This window comes from Haemaphysalis longicornis, unplaced genomic scaffold (genome assembly GCF_048455015.1).
Source record: "Haemaphysalis longicornis isolate Haplotype H1 unplaced genomic scaffold, Haemaphysalis longicornis Haplotype H1 scaffold_6, whole genome shotgun sequence".
Taxonomy (NCBI): Eukaryota; Metazoa; Arthropoda; class Arachnida; order Ixodida; family Ixodidae; genus Haemaphysalis; species Haemaphysalis longicornis.
In genome coordinates, this window is record NW_027526407.1 from 199,747,591 (window position 1) to 199,766,325 (window position 18,735).

Here is an 18,735-nt window from a genome sequence, read left to right on the forward strand (position 1 = left end):
CTCTACCTTGGCACCATGAATTCCAGCGAACATTAACTTCGTAACTGATGCCCATGAACATCGTGCATACAGCCAATGACGGCGGGCTAACCGATGTTTAGTCAAGAGTTCGACGAAAGTTCGTCTGGTCAGGTATCATGATGAGAACAAAATGCGGTCACTGACCAAGTCAAGGTGAAAAACACAGAGACGTTTCGGAACCCGTACGGGTTCTTTGATCACACCGATGTTGTGGGTATAGTCGTATTTCTCTGAAAAAGTGGCCTCGATGCACAGCTTTTTGCCTTGCCTATATACGCGCCGCTGCACCTTTGTGCTTAGCTGTCATCGATTTTTTTCGGGTGCATTCTTAAGCCAAATGTAAGTAGTAACAATGGTTGGATAATATGAACAGAAACAGGTATTGTACAAACATCGAGAATTGCCCCCACGAAAACCAAACACGTGCGATTCAAAATATACCACATGAAATGTAAATTTACCTGTTTCTTTGCCCCTTTTAGGAGATTGGACATTTACGATAAGACGCCCCTAGTGGTGCACTTAGATACGTTTACGTGCTTTAAATTCCAAAGCAGTGCGGACTCTATTTCCCTATCGCGAGCGTCCATGCTGCTTTTATGATACCAGAGAAGGATTAGGACCTTTTTTTCGTACGTACCTCCGATTGATCTCCCCGATGGTTTAACTCATGGCGATCGCCCCATGGCGATAACACGGATTGCAATGAGCCCTTGAGTTTTATACGTGTTAAATGAAGTGAGAAGGCATTGTGATTCCCCTCGGTAGACAATACTTACTGCAGTTTAAGTTTGTGTTATGCAGTTTCCGTGAAAATATGTAGCGGATTCCTGGATTCAAGTGTACAGCTCCGAATGTTCTTCGGACTGGTCCCATACCCAACTTCGTGGATTGGCCAAGGACGACATTCCGTTTCCAGTGCAGTAGAGGCCACGTACTTCCCACAAAATGCCGAAATTTAATTTAATTTGTTGACAGCCCCCACTCCGCCCTTTACAAAATACAATACACTAAACCACGCAAAAAAGGCTGTCAAGGTGCATCTAAATATTCTCATATACTTTAGTATCTCGAGTATCTAGGCGTCTCCGGTGCTTGGGATTGTACCTAGTCTTCGGACTAGGACACGCCCACTCGAAATGTTGGGCGATGATGATAACAGCTGCTGTCACCTGGGTCGTGCGGTGGCCTGTAATTTATAAACGCTGTATGGGGCTTATCATTGAGCTGAATAGGGCGCGATGATTAAAGAAGTCTTCAGCACGGAACCGCTTGATCTTCTTTTCTTCTTCCAAACACTTCTGATGGTGATATACTGATAGGAGGCCAGATACATGGCCTTGCTGATGATACCTGATGGTGCACGGCACCGTAGTTGAGGCAGACTGTCCTTTTTTTGTTATACCGCTTTTGTATAACCTTCTTTGTGTATTAAAATTGCATTCGTGATTTGTTACTCCAGGCGCACTTTTGAAGTACATATATTTTATGAGAATACTTCACTGAGCTGTTCTACAATGATTACTCAACAATACCGCAAGAGACCAGCTGTTATTCCGTCCTCTCCAAGACTTATTGACCTTTTCCAACTTCAACCGCCCTTCTCTTTGCAATCTCTTCTACAGAGGGGGTAGCTTTAAACCGGTTCCCTAATTGCGTCAGAAGCGAACAAGATTGCATACAATTTTTCCGCTATTACTAACGTGTGAGCTATTTTACGGCTTACGTTAAATTTCTCATCCAGATTTGTCAACATTAATGTATAACTTTATTACAAACGACGGAAGAAATTTTTTCCAATGCTATCCTTACCATAGCAAGAAGCCAGTGACAGAAATATTTGGTTATAGAAACACTTTTACAAACGTTTCACAGCACGCTCATACAGTAAGGAATACTTGTGCCAGATTGTTTGTTTTTCAAACCAGGTGAATATCATGAAAGAATTCGACTGCTCATGCGAACTTCTGTAAAGCTGCTAGTGATTGATTGATTGATTGATTGATTGTGGGATTTAACGCGCCGACGCAACGCAGGCGATGAGGTGCGCCGCAGTGGAGGGCTCCGGATTAATTTTGACCACCGGGGGATCTTTATCGTGCGCCGAAATCTCGTACACACGGGCGTTTTTGCTTTTCGCCTCCATCAGAAAAGCGGCCGCCGCGGCCGGGAATCGAACCCGCGACCCCGTGCTCAGCAGCGCAACGCCCACTGAGCCACCGCGGCGGGTAAAGCTGCTAGTGCCGACGCATTCCCTGAGGACTTTGAAAATATACAGAATAATAAAGCCACTCAATATGAATACGTTACTTTCAAACAAAGTGCTACTGCATCCTCCCAAAAATGAAAAAAAAGTCCAGAAAACTCAAGACACAAGATCTGGGACATTTTTTTTCTAGTTATTAAGAAAGCAATAGTGCTTACTACGGAAGGAATTCAGGAGCCATGTTGGAGGTGAGCAAAACTAAGCTGATATGCAAAGGGATGCTGGTAGAAGCAGGTAAAAGTGTCTGCTCAGCTGATATTATGACGTGATCTCACTAATGCTGAACGTGTTACAGAAGTCTCCCGCTAGAGATAGGCAAAGAAAGAAAGGAAACGCGGTTTCCGAGGAAAGCCGGTAAAACTTAAAATACGACGTGGAGCACTTGTACGATTAGGGCTGGAAATAAAGAAGCCAAACACACAACACAACTCTAAAACAGGGAAGCTGAATGTTGACGACTTTGTGCAGAAAACAGTTCTCAAAGAAGAGAAATGTGACGGTTCTGAAAAAAGAAATTGTCTGATATTTGATGATTTGATTGATTGCAGGGTTTAACGTCGCGACTCAACGCGGGCGATGAGGCGCGCCGTAGTGGAGGGCTCCGGGTTAATTTTGAGGTATTTAACGTGCGCCGAAATCAATTGTCCGATATTTAGTGTCCCGCGTAGAACGCTCGTCTTCATAAAGGTGGAGTGAATCGAAGGTGATGGTGGCATTGACCGGTAGCGGCAGAGCTGCACCCCGGGTGGGTATTGCCATATCAGCGGGAGTGGTTGGCTACTCGGTGCAGTATTACACCTGCCGGTAGGGGTAATTCGGGAGAGATGCCACGCGATGTAGCCTCAATGGGTGGTCCACCGGAAAAAGTGGTGGCCCCCGACCATCTGGTATATCGCTCCACACTCCCGTTGCAAAATTGTGGTGCCTGAAATATGACAGCAATTGATGGACGCAACACGACGTTGAGGCCCACCAATGAAGGGTACGAGGCCAGCCAGCGCGCTTCAACGCTCAGGAACGTGATTATGGGGCAGGTATGGGTTGCCCGTGTCTTTGGCGCGGCTCTCGCTGCGCTGGCAGAGCCTGTCGGTGCACCAGCGCTCTAGCGCGGGAGGCTCATCATGTGTGGGGCCCTCGCTGTTTCTGGGCGTAGTCTTAGAGACAGCCCGAGCTCATGCTGGTCTGGTTTCTCCCAGCGTCCCGTGTTCCTCCGCGTGCTACTCTTTCTTCGTCGTTCATGGTATCCTGGTATCTCATTACATATGACCGTATAGTATCTGGTAGTCAAAAAAGTTTCCAGGATATTTCGCTGCTTCGCACACACTGAATTTGAGTGCGCCAACAATGCCACCGATATTTTCGAGTAGTAACAAGCATGTAGACGTTCCTGGAATGAAAAAGCATCCCTTAATTTTTTAATAAAGGAACACTGCAAATATCCCTTGTGTACTAATTTCCTGTCTTATATTTGCGTAATGTCTTGTTCTCTTTCAACAAAGTTGACAAGTATGAACATATAAACCGCGCTTAGACGTTTACCTTTGGCTGTGAGTCTATAAGACTATTGCACAATGTCTACTTTGCTTTGGCCGGGAGGCTGAATCGAGTCACAGACAGACAGACAAACAGACAGAGAGACAGACAGACAGACCAAAATTTCTGGGTTTAAGTAGCCCAAGAAAGCCTATCGTCTTTATTATTTTAATCCAATAAATCAATTGCCTTTTGCTTCCTGTTCACGATGAACGTCGGCGTCACCATTTGGGAATGAGAGAGACAGAGAAATAATAATTTATTGGAGAGTTTAGCTTCACCCCAAACAGGAGCTGGCTACTCCAGGCATTGGAGTATACAAAAGGTAGAATACTTGCCCTAAGGAACCACACGGTTAGATTAAGTACATTGCGACAGCAGCGGCTGAAAGATCACATGCACACTCACTAACTACTTGCTCGGTATAGAACACAAGCACACACATATATATACACAGGATTCCTTACAGCAGCGGAATATAGTCCCAAAAAACCTATATACATCTATTTACAAACAATACAAAATATCCACGATGCGACACAGATACTTTCGCCAATATACATACACCCTTGTTTGTTTCCACACCCATTCAGAGGAATGTACACGCATTTAATAGTGTTCGCACATCTTCGTCCCTTGAAAAAACTTCCTTAAGGCAATGAAGGCTTTCGTTTGGTTGCATACATTGTCCCACGGACCCAACAGTTTCGGCAATGATAGGGGTGTCCGAGATAGCAGGCTAAGCTTGTCCCTTAATTTTTTCGATATAGGGCACTCAAGTAGAACATGACGCCCATCTTCAGTTTGGTGTCCACAAGCACAGTAGGTGTCATCAGCAAATCGAATACGATAAAAGCATTTCCTGGTGTAGGCCACGTCAAGACGAAGGCGATGTAATAACGTGTCGACGGAACGAGGGAGATGAGACGCACGCGGGTATGCAAAGTACGGGTCCAGTTGGTATAACAGCGATGAACGATATTTATCGATAAACCTGGTTTCGTAAGTAATGTGCGTCCTTAGTTTGTTCAAATAATCTTTAACACCACCTCTGATAAAAGGCACGGCGCTACACGTGGAATTTGGATAAGCGGTTGCTGCTAGTTGGTCATCTCGTGAATTTCCACTTATTCCAATGTGCTCGGAATATATTTGCAGGCGACAAAAAAATTTAGTTTTTAGAAAGCAGAACAACAAGGCCTCATGGCTGTGGCCGACCACATACCTTTCATGGGTGTTGTAATAGAGAAAGTGGTTGATATATGCAACACCGTGCCGAAGTGTGTTTGTAGAATTAAAAAAAGGCATAATTTCGTGTCCTTTGGCTTCACCGTAATGTTTCGAAGTTTTTAGGGATATATTGTGGGGATCCTGGCGCCCGAGCCATTGCGCGATCGCTACGTTTGTGCCGTTTCGCGGCGCTTTTTCCCTCTCTCCTCGAAATGCCGGCTCGTCTCGATGTCACTGTGTAGAGCCGAGCACTCTTCTCAAGCTCCTGCCTGAGCTGAAGGCTGCAGCGACCGTTGCGGCGATAAAACACTGTCGCGCAGCAGGTGCTCCCCCTGGTAATGGACCTAACCTCAACTTATTGGCCCGTTTGAACGATTACCGAACTCCCCCTCTCACCGGGACGCGAACGCGCGCCCTGCGCGGGGGTCGGTTCGGGGAGACGCTTTGAGGACGCCGTAGGGGTTGGCCGAAGCTATGTGACGCGTTCTTTACCAGCCGGCTGCAACTCTGTTGCGCCGCCGAAAGCCGACGAGCCCTTCCCGCTGGCGGCCCGTGCCTTAGGCTGCTCCTCTTGTCCCTACCCTTGCACATAGTAAGGCCGTACCTTCCACTCGACGATCGCGCCGTGCGGTACGCGCCTGTGATTGAATGGGCCCCGCCTCCCTCGCTGCTGCGAGCCAATCTGGCCAGCACGCCGATGCGGGTGTACAACGTGCGCCACACCCCGGATTTTGCCCTGACCGAAGAGCCCACTGGCTCTACGCCGACGACGCGCACACTTGCGTGTGGCGCCCCATCGCCGGTTCACCTCAAGGGAAGTGCGTATTTGTATTGTTAATCGTGTAACTGGGACACTGGTGTAAAATAAACGTCTTCCCTCCGTACCCTGGGCATATTCCTTTGTCGCCCCTACTCCAACTGCCTAATAGAGACGGTGTTGAGTTGGCGCGACGGCGCTTCAGTATCGTGAGCGTGCTCAGTTAGCTCGTACCCACGGTGGTTCCTCCCAGTGTGCATTAGTGCCTGCCTTGTGCAATGCTGGGGTTATGCATATTGTGCGGTAGGGAGACCACAAACTGGCTCCCATAGTGGGGTCATTGGCTCATTAGCCTTTGGCCGATAATTAGCTCAGCTGAGTGCGCAATCGGAATCAGTTTGATGCTTTGCACCGCTTTGCCACGGGACCACCGTCCGCTAGAAGTCGCTGCACGGGGACGGGGAGACTGCTTCTCCGTAAGCAAATTTGCGTGCACCCCTCGTTGACGCTGCCCCACCGGGAAGTACGACGGTGTGACCGCGCTCCACCGGAGCGGCGTTGTACGTATTCCGGGAGAAAGACCACAGCCGCCACTAGGAGTAGTGCATGCGAGATTTATGCTTGTTGCCGGCCCCTGTGGGTAGAGAACGATTGTGGTAGCTCACGCACTATCTCGTGCCTCTTAGTGCACCGACATTCATTGTCAAAATGTGACTTTAGCCGGCGACGCCAAAGCGAGGGCCCGCGAAGCAGGCGAAATTAGCACAGCCGTCGAGTGAGAAAGAGAGCCCAGGGTTGAGAAAAGCCGCGCGGACACCCCGCAGAGAGGGGGCAGGCGCTTCTCGCTGACTCCGTGCCGCCAGGAAGTGGATGGGTTTTGGAGGTGAAACAAGGGGGAATGCCCCGTTGCACGGCGGTTGTATTCAGCCGGAAAGAGCTGGTAGCCGGCCAGCAGAATGACCCGTTTTGTCGCCGGATTTGCGATGGTCTCTGATAACAATGATTTTAATTTGATTTTTTTTTTTTTTTTGACGCCGAGACGTAGCTTGTACTGCTGCGGGCGTGCGCCGAAATGCCACTTGTCTTTTAGCAGGCGCGGGAGGAGGGCTGAAGTCATCGTGTGTCGCCGACGCCCCGGGGGACTCATTTCTGCTGGACGGTGAAGGACTCGTGCTGAAGTACGTAGCCGCTAATGATGAGGCAATTGGCCTGTTTGGCATGTTAACCCCCAAAGTCTGAGGCGCGCACTGCTGTGCTACGATCATGATGAAACACTGGCCGGTAATTTAAGCGGCTGTTTTTTTGCAAACTGGGTCGCTCCGTGACGTGGCGTGGCATGAAGCGAGACATTTTCGCTGTTGCCGATCCTGTCATGTCTGTCAAACGGTGAGGGCGGGCAGTGGGAAACCGCCTGGAATTGTGAAACGAATTGACACTGTGCGTCCTTGGCAGGTAGTCGCTTGCGACGTGAAGGCACCTTTGCCGGGAAGCAAGCAGAGCTATACTGATATGCTGTCGCGGGCTGACTTTTTGGCGCTAGAGCACCGTGGCTTTGAGCGGCGATGACAAGGCACGCACGCTGATCCAGGCTTATCTCGGCCGGCTCATCAATATAACGTCACGAAGAGGACCCCTCAGGAATCATAGCACACTAAGCGACAGGTACTTTACCCGCCCGTGCTGACTTCGCTTCTTTCAGTCTCAGTCAGCGCTGCCACCCTGGCCGCCCCAGCCCATAGAGTGTGGCCAGCAAGTTGTAAGCAAATGTCTTCTCTTTTTGCTTGTTTTGTAAGAGTGTTCATATTACGGGGCGTTGTTTGTATTATCGTGTTCATATTTACGCCTTCTGAGGGCGCATGATGTATTATGTACCTATTCGTCTGTGCAACTGTTTTGTGTGCTCGCTTTAACGAACAGGCTGAAGTAGTGTCGACCCTGTTGGACCATACGGGGCGTGAACGCATTCGCATTTGCTTAGTAACAAGTTCTGTATGGTTCGCGTGTTAGCCTTGTTGATGGCGTTAAGCGTTACATTTTTTTTGTTCCACGATGTAAAGCAATGTCTTTTTTTGTCTTTGTTTTTGGGTTATTAGTTTCGTACAGAAACGCTCTTTACTCCTTGCATGTAGGACAAGGTATGTTCTATGGTTCGTCTTATTTACTTCCAAGTAGCCACAAGGGCTAGCTTTTTTTTTTTAGTTGCTCTTTCGGAGGCGTATGGTGTTGGCTGGAGAGCGATATTGAGGAGGTGGAAGCTCGGTCGGTCTTCGAGGATATCCCCCTGCTCCTCGCGCGCGGGGTTCGAAAAGTAATGGGCTTGTTTATGAACGTTTCGTACGTCGGTCATCCACGGCCCCGGTGTTCAGGCGAGCAGCATGTTTTGGAGGCCGTTACGTGAACTGTGTGAAGTTGGGAGAGCAGGCCAGACGTTGGGGAACCATATACTCAATGCCAACGGGAGGTGGTGTTTTCCTGGAAAACGCGGGCGGGGCGTACGCTACGACTGGGGCGCAACGCGTTGTGGCGAAGGAACTTGTCCCCGGTGGCACGAACACTGTGACGCGCATGTTGTGGGGGTATTCGTGAGTGCGTGTGGTGTGTGCTTCTGCCGGCTTCAGCGAACCCAACGGTGCATTCCGCGAGTGGATTCTGCTTCGTCCGGTGCGCCCGCCGTCACGTTGTGCCTCGTCAGTGTGGTTAAGAGTCCGCGGGCAGAGACACTGACGGATGGGAGAAGGGTTCCCGCGTCCTGAACTTGACCGGGCCCTGATCAGCTGTGCTGACTCGGGGGTCAACGACATGTACCCCCTGGGCATCGGCTTCAGCAGGCAAACGTGGCCGGGCTACCCTGCACTGACGAGGGCGGGACTGGCGGCCAGTTGCGAGTTGCGGCATAGGTGCCCTCTCCAGATGCGGACAATATGGCGGGGTCATCGGAACCGCACCATGACTCATGGGCACCAGGGCTCAAACACTGTCGTCCGGCTGCTGCCTCGCTCACGCAGAGCAGCGGCGACCACCACGCAGGTCGCTCCTCGGCGGGGCACCCATCGAGTGCCCCGCGAGGCCCACACCTGAGAAGCGCCACCGTGGTCATCGTACCTGCCTGCGTACTGTTGGCCACGTGCCCTGCTGGCCGCTACCCCCTCGTCACAAGTCGTCACTTGCCTGAGAAGGTGGGCTCTGTCGCCCTGCCGTCGGGACATGGCTTTACACAAGCCTGCTTACCCCTGTGCCGGCACGGGTCCGCTGCTGTGTCGACATAGGGGTGAGTTTGTTCCCGCACCTTGAGCCATTATCTCGAATTCTGGGTCACAGCAGACCTTTCACCGAGAACCTTTTGCGCTCCCAATTGCCGGACATTGGCGAGACCCGCGAAACCGACTCCTCGGCATTTTTGCACATAATGTAATTTTCGTAGCAGTTTAGCGTACTTTGTAGCAAGCCTTTGTCTGCTGTCTTGCTCTAATTTCTTTCTACAGTATTTCCCCCTCAATATAATCCAAGCGCCAGTGAATATAATCCCAGCGCCAGTTAATATAATCCAGGCGCCAACCAATATAATCCAGGACCGACGCAGTGGAGAAAACATGCCAGCGCTTTGTAATTTAGTTGGTAACCACTACAAATCCGGGCGCAGTGTATTTTCTGCCAAGTTGGATAAACTAGGTTACGTGACCAGTTAACGAGACGACCTAAAAACTGCGCAATAAAACAGTCACGTGACTATCCAGCACTATCGCCTGATTACTATACTGAATCCGAGGATGGCGTCATGGGCATTAATTACCGGACTTACATGGCTCACTTGCTCGAAATTTTAGGGGAAACTACCAGAATGCCTAACTCTCCAAACCCAATACGGGCCCGAACGTGGGACAGGTGGCGCTGCTGGCGCCGTTCAACAGCGCCACCACCAGAATAAAATCGCAAAAATGCTCGGGACATGACCTGGCGTGTAGGTGTGGAGAACGCGTGTTTCCGTGTTGTTTAATTCCTCACAAGCCCTAGTGGCGTCACTTTGACTTTTTACCCAATTTGTGAGTCACGTGACTGTTATCATGACTATAACCAGGAAGCAATATTTAATGAGTCCCACGTGATTCTCCTATTCGAAACCTTTAATTTGGTGCCTCACAAGCCCTACTAGCGTCACATTTACTTTTAACCCAATTTGTGAATCACGTGACCACTCATGACTGTAATCAGCAAGCAATTTTTAATTTGTCCCACATGATTCCCCTTATAGAGACCTTTAACTTGATACCTCATAAGCACTAGTGGCTTCAGATTGACTTTTAACCCTATTTGTGAATCACGTGACTACTTTCGTGTTGTGACTACTTCCGTGACTACTTCCATGTGACTACTTCTGTGACTATATCCAGGAAGCAATTTTTATTTTTTTGTACGAGATTCCTCTCATGGAGACCTTTAATTTGATAACTCACAAGCCCTTGTGCCAACACTTTGACTTTTCACCCAATCTAGGGCTCACGTTACTATCTCATGACTACAACCGGGAAGCTATTTTTTATTTGTCCCGCATGATTCCAATTATCGAAACCTTTAATTTGATACCACGCAAGCCCTAGTGGAATCACATTGGCTTTTAACGTCATCTATGACTCACGTTACTATAGCATGACTATAAGCAGGAAGCAATTTTGATTTCTTCCACGTGATTTTTCTTATCGAGACCTTTAATTTGGTACCTCACAAGCCCTGGTTAAATCAATTTGACTTTTTACCAAATCAATTACTAATAAATAATGAATAAGGTACCTATATCAGGTAATTTGTCAAACTGAACGCGCGTCGCCCCGACCTAATGTCTGACAAAAAATGTCAGTTTCGTATGACTAACATCATCACGGTAAGGAGAGGTTGCCCCTTTAACAACAAGGAAACAGGAGTTCTCCACACCTACACGCCACGACATGTCCCGACCATTTTTGCGATTTTCTTCCGCGGGTGGCGCTGTTGAACGGCGCCACCCGCGGGTCAAATAACGTGGGAGTGTGGTAGGAGACAGTCGAGTATTGACTACTGCCTTATTTCAGCGGGACTTTATGAATGGTTGGATGGCATGACCATAGATGAGGAAGGGGGCCACAGTCTGGGCAGTGACCACAAGCGCATAAACCTGAGTTTTGGGAAACTGGAGGGTGAAAAAACGGGTCGACCGGAGCAGCGCACAAAGTTAAACAGCAAACAAATTGCGGATATAGCCAAAAGCATTGAGGCTGACATAGAAAGAAATCCTGGAGAAGAGTGGGAATATGACAGGCTCATCAAGACTATGCAGGAAAAAATAGTCAAGGCAGAGGGGGCCAATCGATGGAGAGGAAAAAAAACACCCAAAAGCTGGTGGAACAAAGAAAACAAAGGCGGCGATAGAGAGGCGTAAACAGGCGTCTAGAGAGCACAGGCAGGCCAAGAGGATGGGGAGACATCAGGAGGAGGTGGACCTAAAATGGGAGCAGTATAAGCAAATGAAACAGGAAGTGCAGCAATTAGTGCAGGCGAAAATAAAGGGAGACAGCGAGCGATGGGTAGCGCAAATACGAGGAAGGGGTAGAGACGCGCCGAAAAGGTTTTGGAACCATGTGCAGGCATTAGGGAAACGTACGAGTCCCACAGAAGGCGGTACTATAGAAAACGAGCAGGTACAGATGCTCAAGGGAGAGGAAGCATTAGCATACCTGCACAAAATCATCACGGAGAAGTTCGGTAAGGTGGATGAAGAGGCCCCGCAGCGACACAGAGATGTCGCGGCGGGTAGGCCGAAATGTCTGGAGATAGATGGGGACAAGCTGAAATGGAAAAGAGCAGAGGAAAAGGTCCCCAAGAATACCGCGGCAGGCACGGATGGGATACCGATGGAGTTGATTAACCAGTTAGGACCAAAGAGCAAGGGAAAGCTACTGCAAGCCATCAGAACAAGGATAGAAGAAAAGGCAATACCAGCCGCGTGGCAAATGAGCAGGATGAACTTAGTGTACAAGGGCAAAGGAGTCAGGACAAACCCAAGCTCGTATAGGCCAGTAACCGTCACGTCAGTGCTGTACAGGTTAGCAATGCAGGCAGTGAAGTTCGAACTAGAGCAGTGGGTGGAAGAAAATAGGATATTAGGGGAGCTTCAAAATGGGTTTCGAAAGGACAGAAGACTAGACGACAACTTATTCCTGGTAAGCCAATGCATAGATGTGGCGAAAATGCAAAACCGACCTCTGTGGTTAGCCTTTCTGGACATTAAAGCGGCTTATGATAATGTAGACAGGGAGCGGCTTTGGAGTATCCTGGAGGACGAGGGAGTTGGGGCAGAATTCATTAGCTTACTCAGGGAGCTATACCGGGAGAACCAAGTGCAAATAGTGTGGGAGGGGGTAACATACAATAGGCCTGTATACACCTACAAGGGTCTGAAGCAAGGATGTCCTCTCTCCCCGCTGCTGTTCATGATCTACATGACGGGGTTAGAAAGGAAGCTAGAAGTCAGCACGATGGGGTCGACTTATCCTACATGAAAAACGGGCAGGTGGCGGAACAACGGGTTCCGGGACTAATGTATGCAGACGACATAATGTTGATGGCGGACAACCGGATAAGTATGCAGGGCTTGATGGATATATGCGGTGAAGAAGCGACGCACCTAGGGCTATCCTTTAGCAGAGAAAAATCGGGGATCATGGTCTTTAATGACGGCGAGGAGCACAAAACAGTATCAGTGCAGCAAGTAGAAATACCATCGGTGAAAGAGTATAACTATTTAGGAGTATGACTGAACAACAGCGAAGATTACACGCAGGCGCATGAGGCTCACCTTAAGACGAAAGGAAGACGGAACGCGGCTATAATAAAGCATAGAGCCCTCTGGGGATAGAGCAAATACGAGGTGGTAAGGGGAGTCTGGAAAGGGGTCATGGTACCAGGATTAACTTTCGCTAATTCGGTTCTTTGCATGAAGTCAGAGACCGAAGCGGGCCTGGAAGTAAATCAGAGGGCGGTAGGCAGATTGGCCCTAGGGGCCCACAGTAAAACTACAAATGAAGCGGTACAAGGGGATATGGGCTGGTCGTCTTTCGAGGCGAGGGAGGCGCAGAGCAAGATAAAGTTTGAGGAGCGACTTCGTGACATGGAGGACGAAAAATGGGCCGCGAGGGTGTTTAAGTACCTGTATTTGAGGAGCGTGGACACGCGGTGGAGACGGAGGACCAGACAGCTGACCAAGCGGTACGGAAAGTCGGTAGGGGAAAGCGGGGTTTACACAACAGTTAAAAAGCAGGTAAAGGCAGCAGAGGCGACGAAGTGGGCAGAGAGAATGGAAGCGAAAAAAACCCTGGAGACTTATAGGACAGAGAAACGGGAAATTAAGAAGGAGGGATTCTATGGCAATACGAGAGGCAGTGCGTTGCTCTTCGAGGCACGGGCAGGGTGCCTGAGAACCCGGGCATACACGGGTAGCTACAGGCAACAGGATGAAACGTGTGCATGCTGCGGCAGTGATCGGGAAACTATAGAACATATTGTCAGGAGCTGCACAGAGATACGGCCACCGTGGGGTGAGGGGGAAACGACGCTGGCGGAGGCTTTGGGAATTGGGCCGAGGGGGAACCTCAACTTCAAGGCCATAGAGGTGACGAAGAGGCGACTGGAGTGGTGGTGGAGGAAAAGCAGGGAAGGGATAGGTACGCAGGTGGAGTAATCATGCGGACGAGAATTTAGAACAGCGAGGGGAGAAAAAAGGGGGGTGGGAGCGATGAGTTTAAAACAGAAAAGAGGGCGAAATGGGAGGGAGGAAGCAAATCTATAGGTTAACCTGGGAGTAGGGCATGTAAACGTAATAAAACAGGCAAGTCGATTGCTGACAAACGACGCCCCGATTCAAAGGGAAAGCCACTAATCATCATCATCAGCAGCAGCGCCACCTGTCTGTCCCACGTTCGGGCCCGTATTGGGTTTCGAGAGTTAGGCGTTCAGACAGTTTTCCCGAAAATTTCGAGTAAGTGAGTAAATTAAATGCGGTAATTCATACCCATGACACCATCCTAATTCAATATAGTAATTAGGCGAGAGTGCTGGATAGTCACGTGACTGTTTTATTGCGCAGTTCTTAGGTCATCTGCTTAAACTGGTCATGTAACCTAGTTTATCTAACTTTGATGAAAATACACTGCGCCCGGATTTGTAGTGGTTGCCAACTAAATTAAAAGCGCTGGCATGTTTTCTCCACTGCGTGGGTCCTGGATTATATTGGTTGGCGCCTGAATTATATTGGTTGGCACCTGTATTATATTCACTGGCGCTGGGATTATATTCACTGGCGTTTGGATTATATTGAGCGGGAAATCCTGTAGTTGTAGTGTGTGTTCCTTTGTTTTTGTACCCATATGTACCATAGTATCGGCCTGCATGCATATATTGCCGCGAACCATTCATTGGGTTTGTTTATTTATGTTTTGCTTTTACCGCCCGGCTGCGCCGGTCAGTTATCTCAGTGCCAAGGGAAGCGCGTTTTCCATTCTTTCTTTCTGTGCCGCATGTGTTATCTGTTCTGATACGGAGAGCATTGCGATCTAACGTAAACAGGCCGGAATAATCTTCTTGGATCTACAATGTTCTCGATGCGAATCGACGGTTCGAGAACCACGCGCGCCGAAAGATAAAAAGCCTGCAGAGCAGACGCCGGGGTATTCGACTCGCCATAGCTCGCATGCGTACGTCACTTTGTTGACTGCTGCTTCGCCGCCTCTGTATTCTTTGAGTTGTTAGGGGAGCACAAGTTCGCTCCGATAAACGTGTTTTCCTCTAAGACAGCCGCGTCGTCTTTGGCCACGTGACATCGCGTGGAGGTGCAGGGTACATGCACCCTACGCCCTCGTCAAGCCGACAAGCAAGTATCACTCGTGCCAGCCGCCGACAGCAAGGTCTTGAGCCGGAGTTTGGACTGCTTCCGGATAAAGTGAAGAAAGAAGACGTCGTCACCACCGCTATGATCAACGCAGGCACCATGACCAGCACTACCAATCCTGCCCTCATTCTTCAACAGCTCCGGGAACCACCATCGTTCCGCGGATCCCCCGAAGAAGACCCTGAGGACTGGTTGGAGAAAATGGAGCGCGTCCGCATATTTAGCAGGTGGGATGACGAAGAGACTTTCCGCCATGTTTTCTTCTATTTAGAAGATACGGCCCGAACATGGTTTGAAAACCATGAAAGCTCACTAACCGACTGAACCCTCTTTAAGAGGGAGTTCCTCAAAACATTCGCCACTCTCATACGGAAAGAGCGAGCCGCCCTTTTGTTGGAAACCCGCACACAACTGTCACAACACCCCAACGAAGGGGTCGTGATCTTCGTTGAGGAGATGAAACAACTATTTTCCCGCGCAGACCCCGAAATTACGGAAGAAAAGAATCATAAAGGGTTGACAGCGCATAAACACGACGGCACAAGGAAGAGGAGACAGGACAAGCGCTGATACCTTTTCAGCGCTTGTCCTGTCTCCTCTTCCTTGTGCCGTCGTGTTTATGCGCTGTCAATCCTTTATGATGCTACACCAACTAGCCCACCAAGCCATCCTCGGGAAGAAAAGAAGGTACGCTTCTTGATGCGCGGTGTGAAGGAGGAGCTGTTTGCTGGACTTGTCCGCAACCCGCCCAAAACCATCGCTGAATTCGTGACCGAAGCCAGCACGATTGAGAAGGCTCTCGACATGCATGCTAGGTAGTATGACCGGAACTTCGTTGGCGCGGCCAATGCGAACTACGTCGACAACATGCGGATTCCGGCTGATAGCCTACGCGAGACCATCCGCGCAGTAGTGAGAGAGGAGCTGCGGAAACTTTTCCCGACTACGCCGACACCTCAAGTCGCTTGCCTAACTGACGTGATCCGGGAAGAAGTTCAAAACGCTTTGTGAACTTCTGTGCCATCCGAAGTTCACTGCGAGCCCCAAGCTATGACGTACTCCGCGGCTGTTCATCGACCCCGCCCTCCTCCAACACGTCGTCAAGAGCCCTACCGCCGCCCACTGTCTCCCTCCCGACCCCCTGAAGTACGAAACCAGACACCGAGGCAGACTGACGTATGGCGAACCCCGGATAATCTTCCTCTGTGCTACCACTGCGGAGAGGCCGACCACATCTGCCGTCGCTGCCCATACAAGAGACTCGGACTTCGTGGTTTTTCCGTTGACGCACCACGTCCCCGACCCGGCCAGCGCCCGTCTCAGATTGAAGAATACCTGTCGAACACCAGCCGTGGACCAGCCCGTTTCAACCGTTCGCCGTCGCCCTACCCGTACCAGTCGCCGGACCACCGTAGCATTGCTGACTTCGCACGTGGAAGGTCCCCCAGCCCACGCGGGGGAAACTAAAGGCGGCAACATCTGGAGGTGAAGTTGCACAACGGCGGAAAAACGAAAACCCTCCAACGACGCAACGATTCGCCGACGACTGTGACTTACGACATGCCCTCATCGCGACGACCCGACCTAACCCTGACGTGACTCCTGAACATGACGACAACCACACGGCGCGACGCGTACTTCACATGACCGAACCTGCCGGTGAGACGACGACAACGACGACGCACAGTACCCGACCGTCAAAACGCACAAGCCGAGATGCGACGCCCCGACGCACCCGGAACTCGAGGAAGGCAGCGTCCGACGTCCAGTTGTCCATCGACGGCTTTGACGTAGTCGCCCTCATCGACACGGGAGCCGGCTACTCGGTGATGAGGGGGTCGTTCGCGTCTAAGCGGAAGAAAGTTACAAGATGGGACGGTCCGCATATACGCACAGCAGGAGGTCATCTCGTAACGCCAAGTGGAACGTGCACATCCCGCGTCACCATAGACTGCATCACGTACCCTGCTGCGTTCGTAATTTTACCTAACTGCTTCCGCGACGTAATACTTGGAATGGACTTTTTGACGGACAACGGCGCAATAATTGATCTGCAGACCAAGTCCATAACTTTTTTTCCTCTGATCACTCACGACGCCGCCACTGAACCCTGATCAGCGTGCTGCTCTAAGGATCGCCGACGATCACGTCACCCTGCCACCCCGCGCAAGCTTGATGATCACCGTCTAATTGAGAATGCTGCTCCTGACATCGACGCTATCGTAGAGGGTGACCAAAGGTTGCTTCTCCACCACGGTGTCTCCGCCGCAAGAGGCATCGCGCGCTTTAAGCAATGCAAATCCCATGTTTTGGTCACCAATTTTACCGAGAAGTACCAGCATCTAAACAAGGGCGCTGTAATTGCGTTCCTCAAAGAAACCCAAGAAGCAAGTCAAGTGGTCGCGTCGCTAACTTTGAATGCGCACGCGCAGATGCTTCCAAACCGCCGCAACCTTTCGACGTGAACCCGGCGCTGCCGCAAGGAACTCGGGACAGATTACTGGATTTGCTCCGTCGCTACAGCGAGTGTTTTTCGGCAAACTCAAAAAACGTCAGACACCGCTAGCGAAACACCGGATTATAACCGAAGATGGAGCCCGACCTACCCGACAGTCACCGTACCGCGTCTCTTCACACGAGCGGGAAGCCATCCGGACTCAAGTCGACGACATGCTCAGTGACGACATAATACAGCCATCGAAAGTCCGTGGGAACAAATTCACCAAAAAGGACGTGTACCCCTGCCACGAATCGACTTCGCCCTCGACCACCTCTGTCATGCGAAGTACTTCTCATCGATGGATCTGAAGACCGGCTACTGAAAAATTGAAGTGGACGAGAAAGACCGAGAGAAGACTGCATTTATAACCCCGGATGGCCTATACGTGTTCAAAGTGATGCCTTTCGGTCTGTGCACGGCGCCAGCAACGTTTCAAAGAGTCATGGACACTGTGCTAGCTGGCCTGAAGTGGCACACTTGCCTCGAATACCTCGATGACTTTGTCGTATTCGCCCGGACTTTCGACGAACACCTCGCAAGCTTGGAGTCTGTACTTGAGGCCATTCGTACGTCGGGGTTAACGCTGAAGCCTGAAAAGTGCCGTTTTGCGTACGAGGAACTCAAGTTCTTGGGCCACGTCGTCAACGCCACGGGAGTCTTACATGACCCAGCAAAAACTTCAGCCGTTGCGAACTTCCCAAGGCCGAAAGACAAGGGCGTGAGAAGGTTTCTCGGATTGTGCGCATACTACCGGCGCTTCGTCGCAAACTTTGCACGCATTGCAGAACCATTCACGCGCTTGAAGAAAGATAGCACCCATTTCATCTGGGAAAACGACCAAGAAAAAGCATTCTGCGAGTTGCAAAAACACCTGCAAAGCCCGCCCGTGCTCGCTCATTTCGACGAAAACGCCGAAACGGAAATACACACGGACGCCAGTGATATAGGTTTGGGTGCCATCCTCGTCCAAAAACAAAGCGGGTGCGAAAAGGTAATCGCCTATGCCAGCCGTGGTCTGTCGAAGGAGGAGAAAAACTACTCTGCCTCTGAGAAAGAGTGCCTGGCTATTATATGGGCGATTTCAAAATTTCTCCCATACGTGTATGGAAGACCATTCATTGATTGATTGTAGGGTTTAACGCGCCGACGCAACGCAGGCGATGAGGCGCGCTGTAGTGGAGGGCTCCAGATTAATTTCGACCACCTGGGGATCTTTAACGTGCGCCGAAATCTCGTACACACGGGCGTTTTTGCTTTTCGCCTCCATCAGAAAAGCGGCCGCAACCGCCGGGAATCGAACCCGCGACCTCGTGCTCAGCAGCGCAACGCCTTAGCCACTGAGCCACCGCGGCGGGTGGAAGACCATTCAAGGTTGTGACGGACCACCACGTGCTGTGTTGGCTCGCCAATTTGAAGGACCCCTGTGGCCGTCTTGGGCGGTGGAGCTTGCGCCTGTAGGAGTTTGACGGTACAGTCGTCTATAAATCCGGCAGGAAACACTTCAACGCCGACTG

At 50.4% G+C, this 18,735-nt stretch overlaps 1 pseudogene; it reads left to right on the forward strand.

Annotated features, from left to right (window-relative positions):
- Nucleotides 1-14,673: 14,673 nt before the first annotated feature.
- LOC144142156 (uncharacterized) lies at nt 14,674-16,188 on the forward strand (annotated as a pseudogene).
- The last annotated feature ends 2,547 nt before the right edge of the window (nt 16,189-18,735 follow it).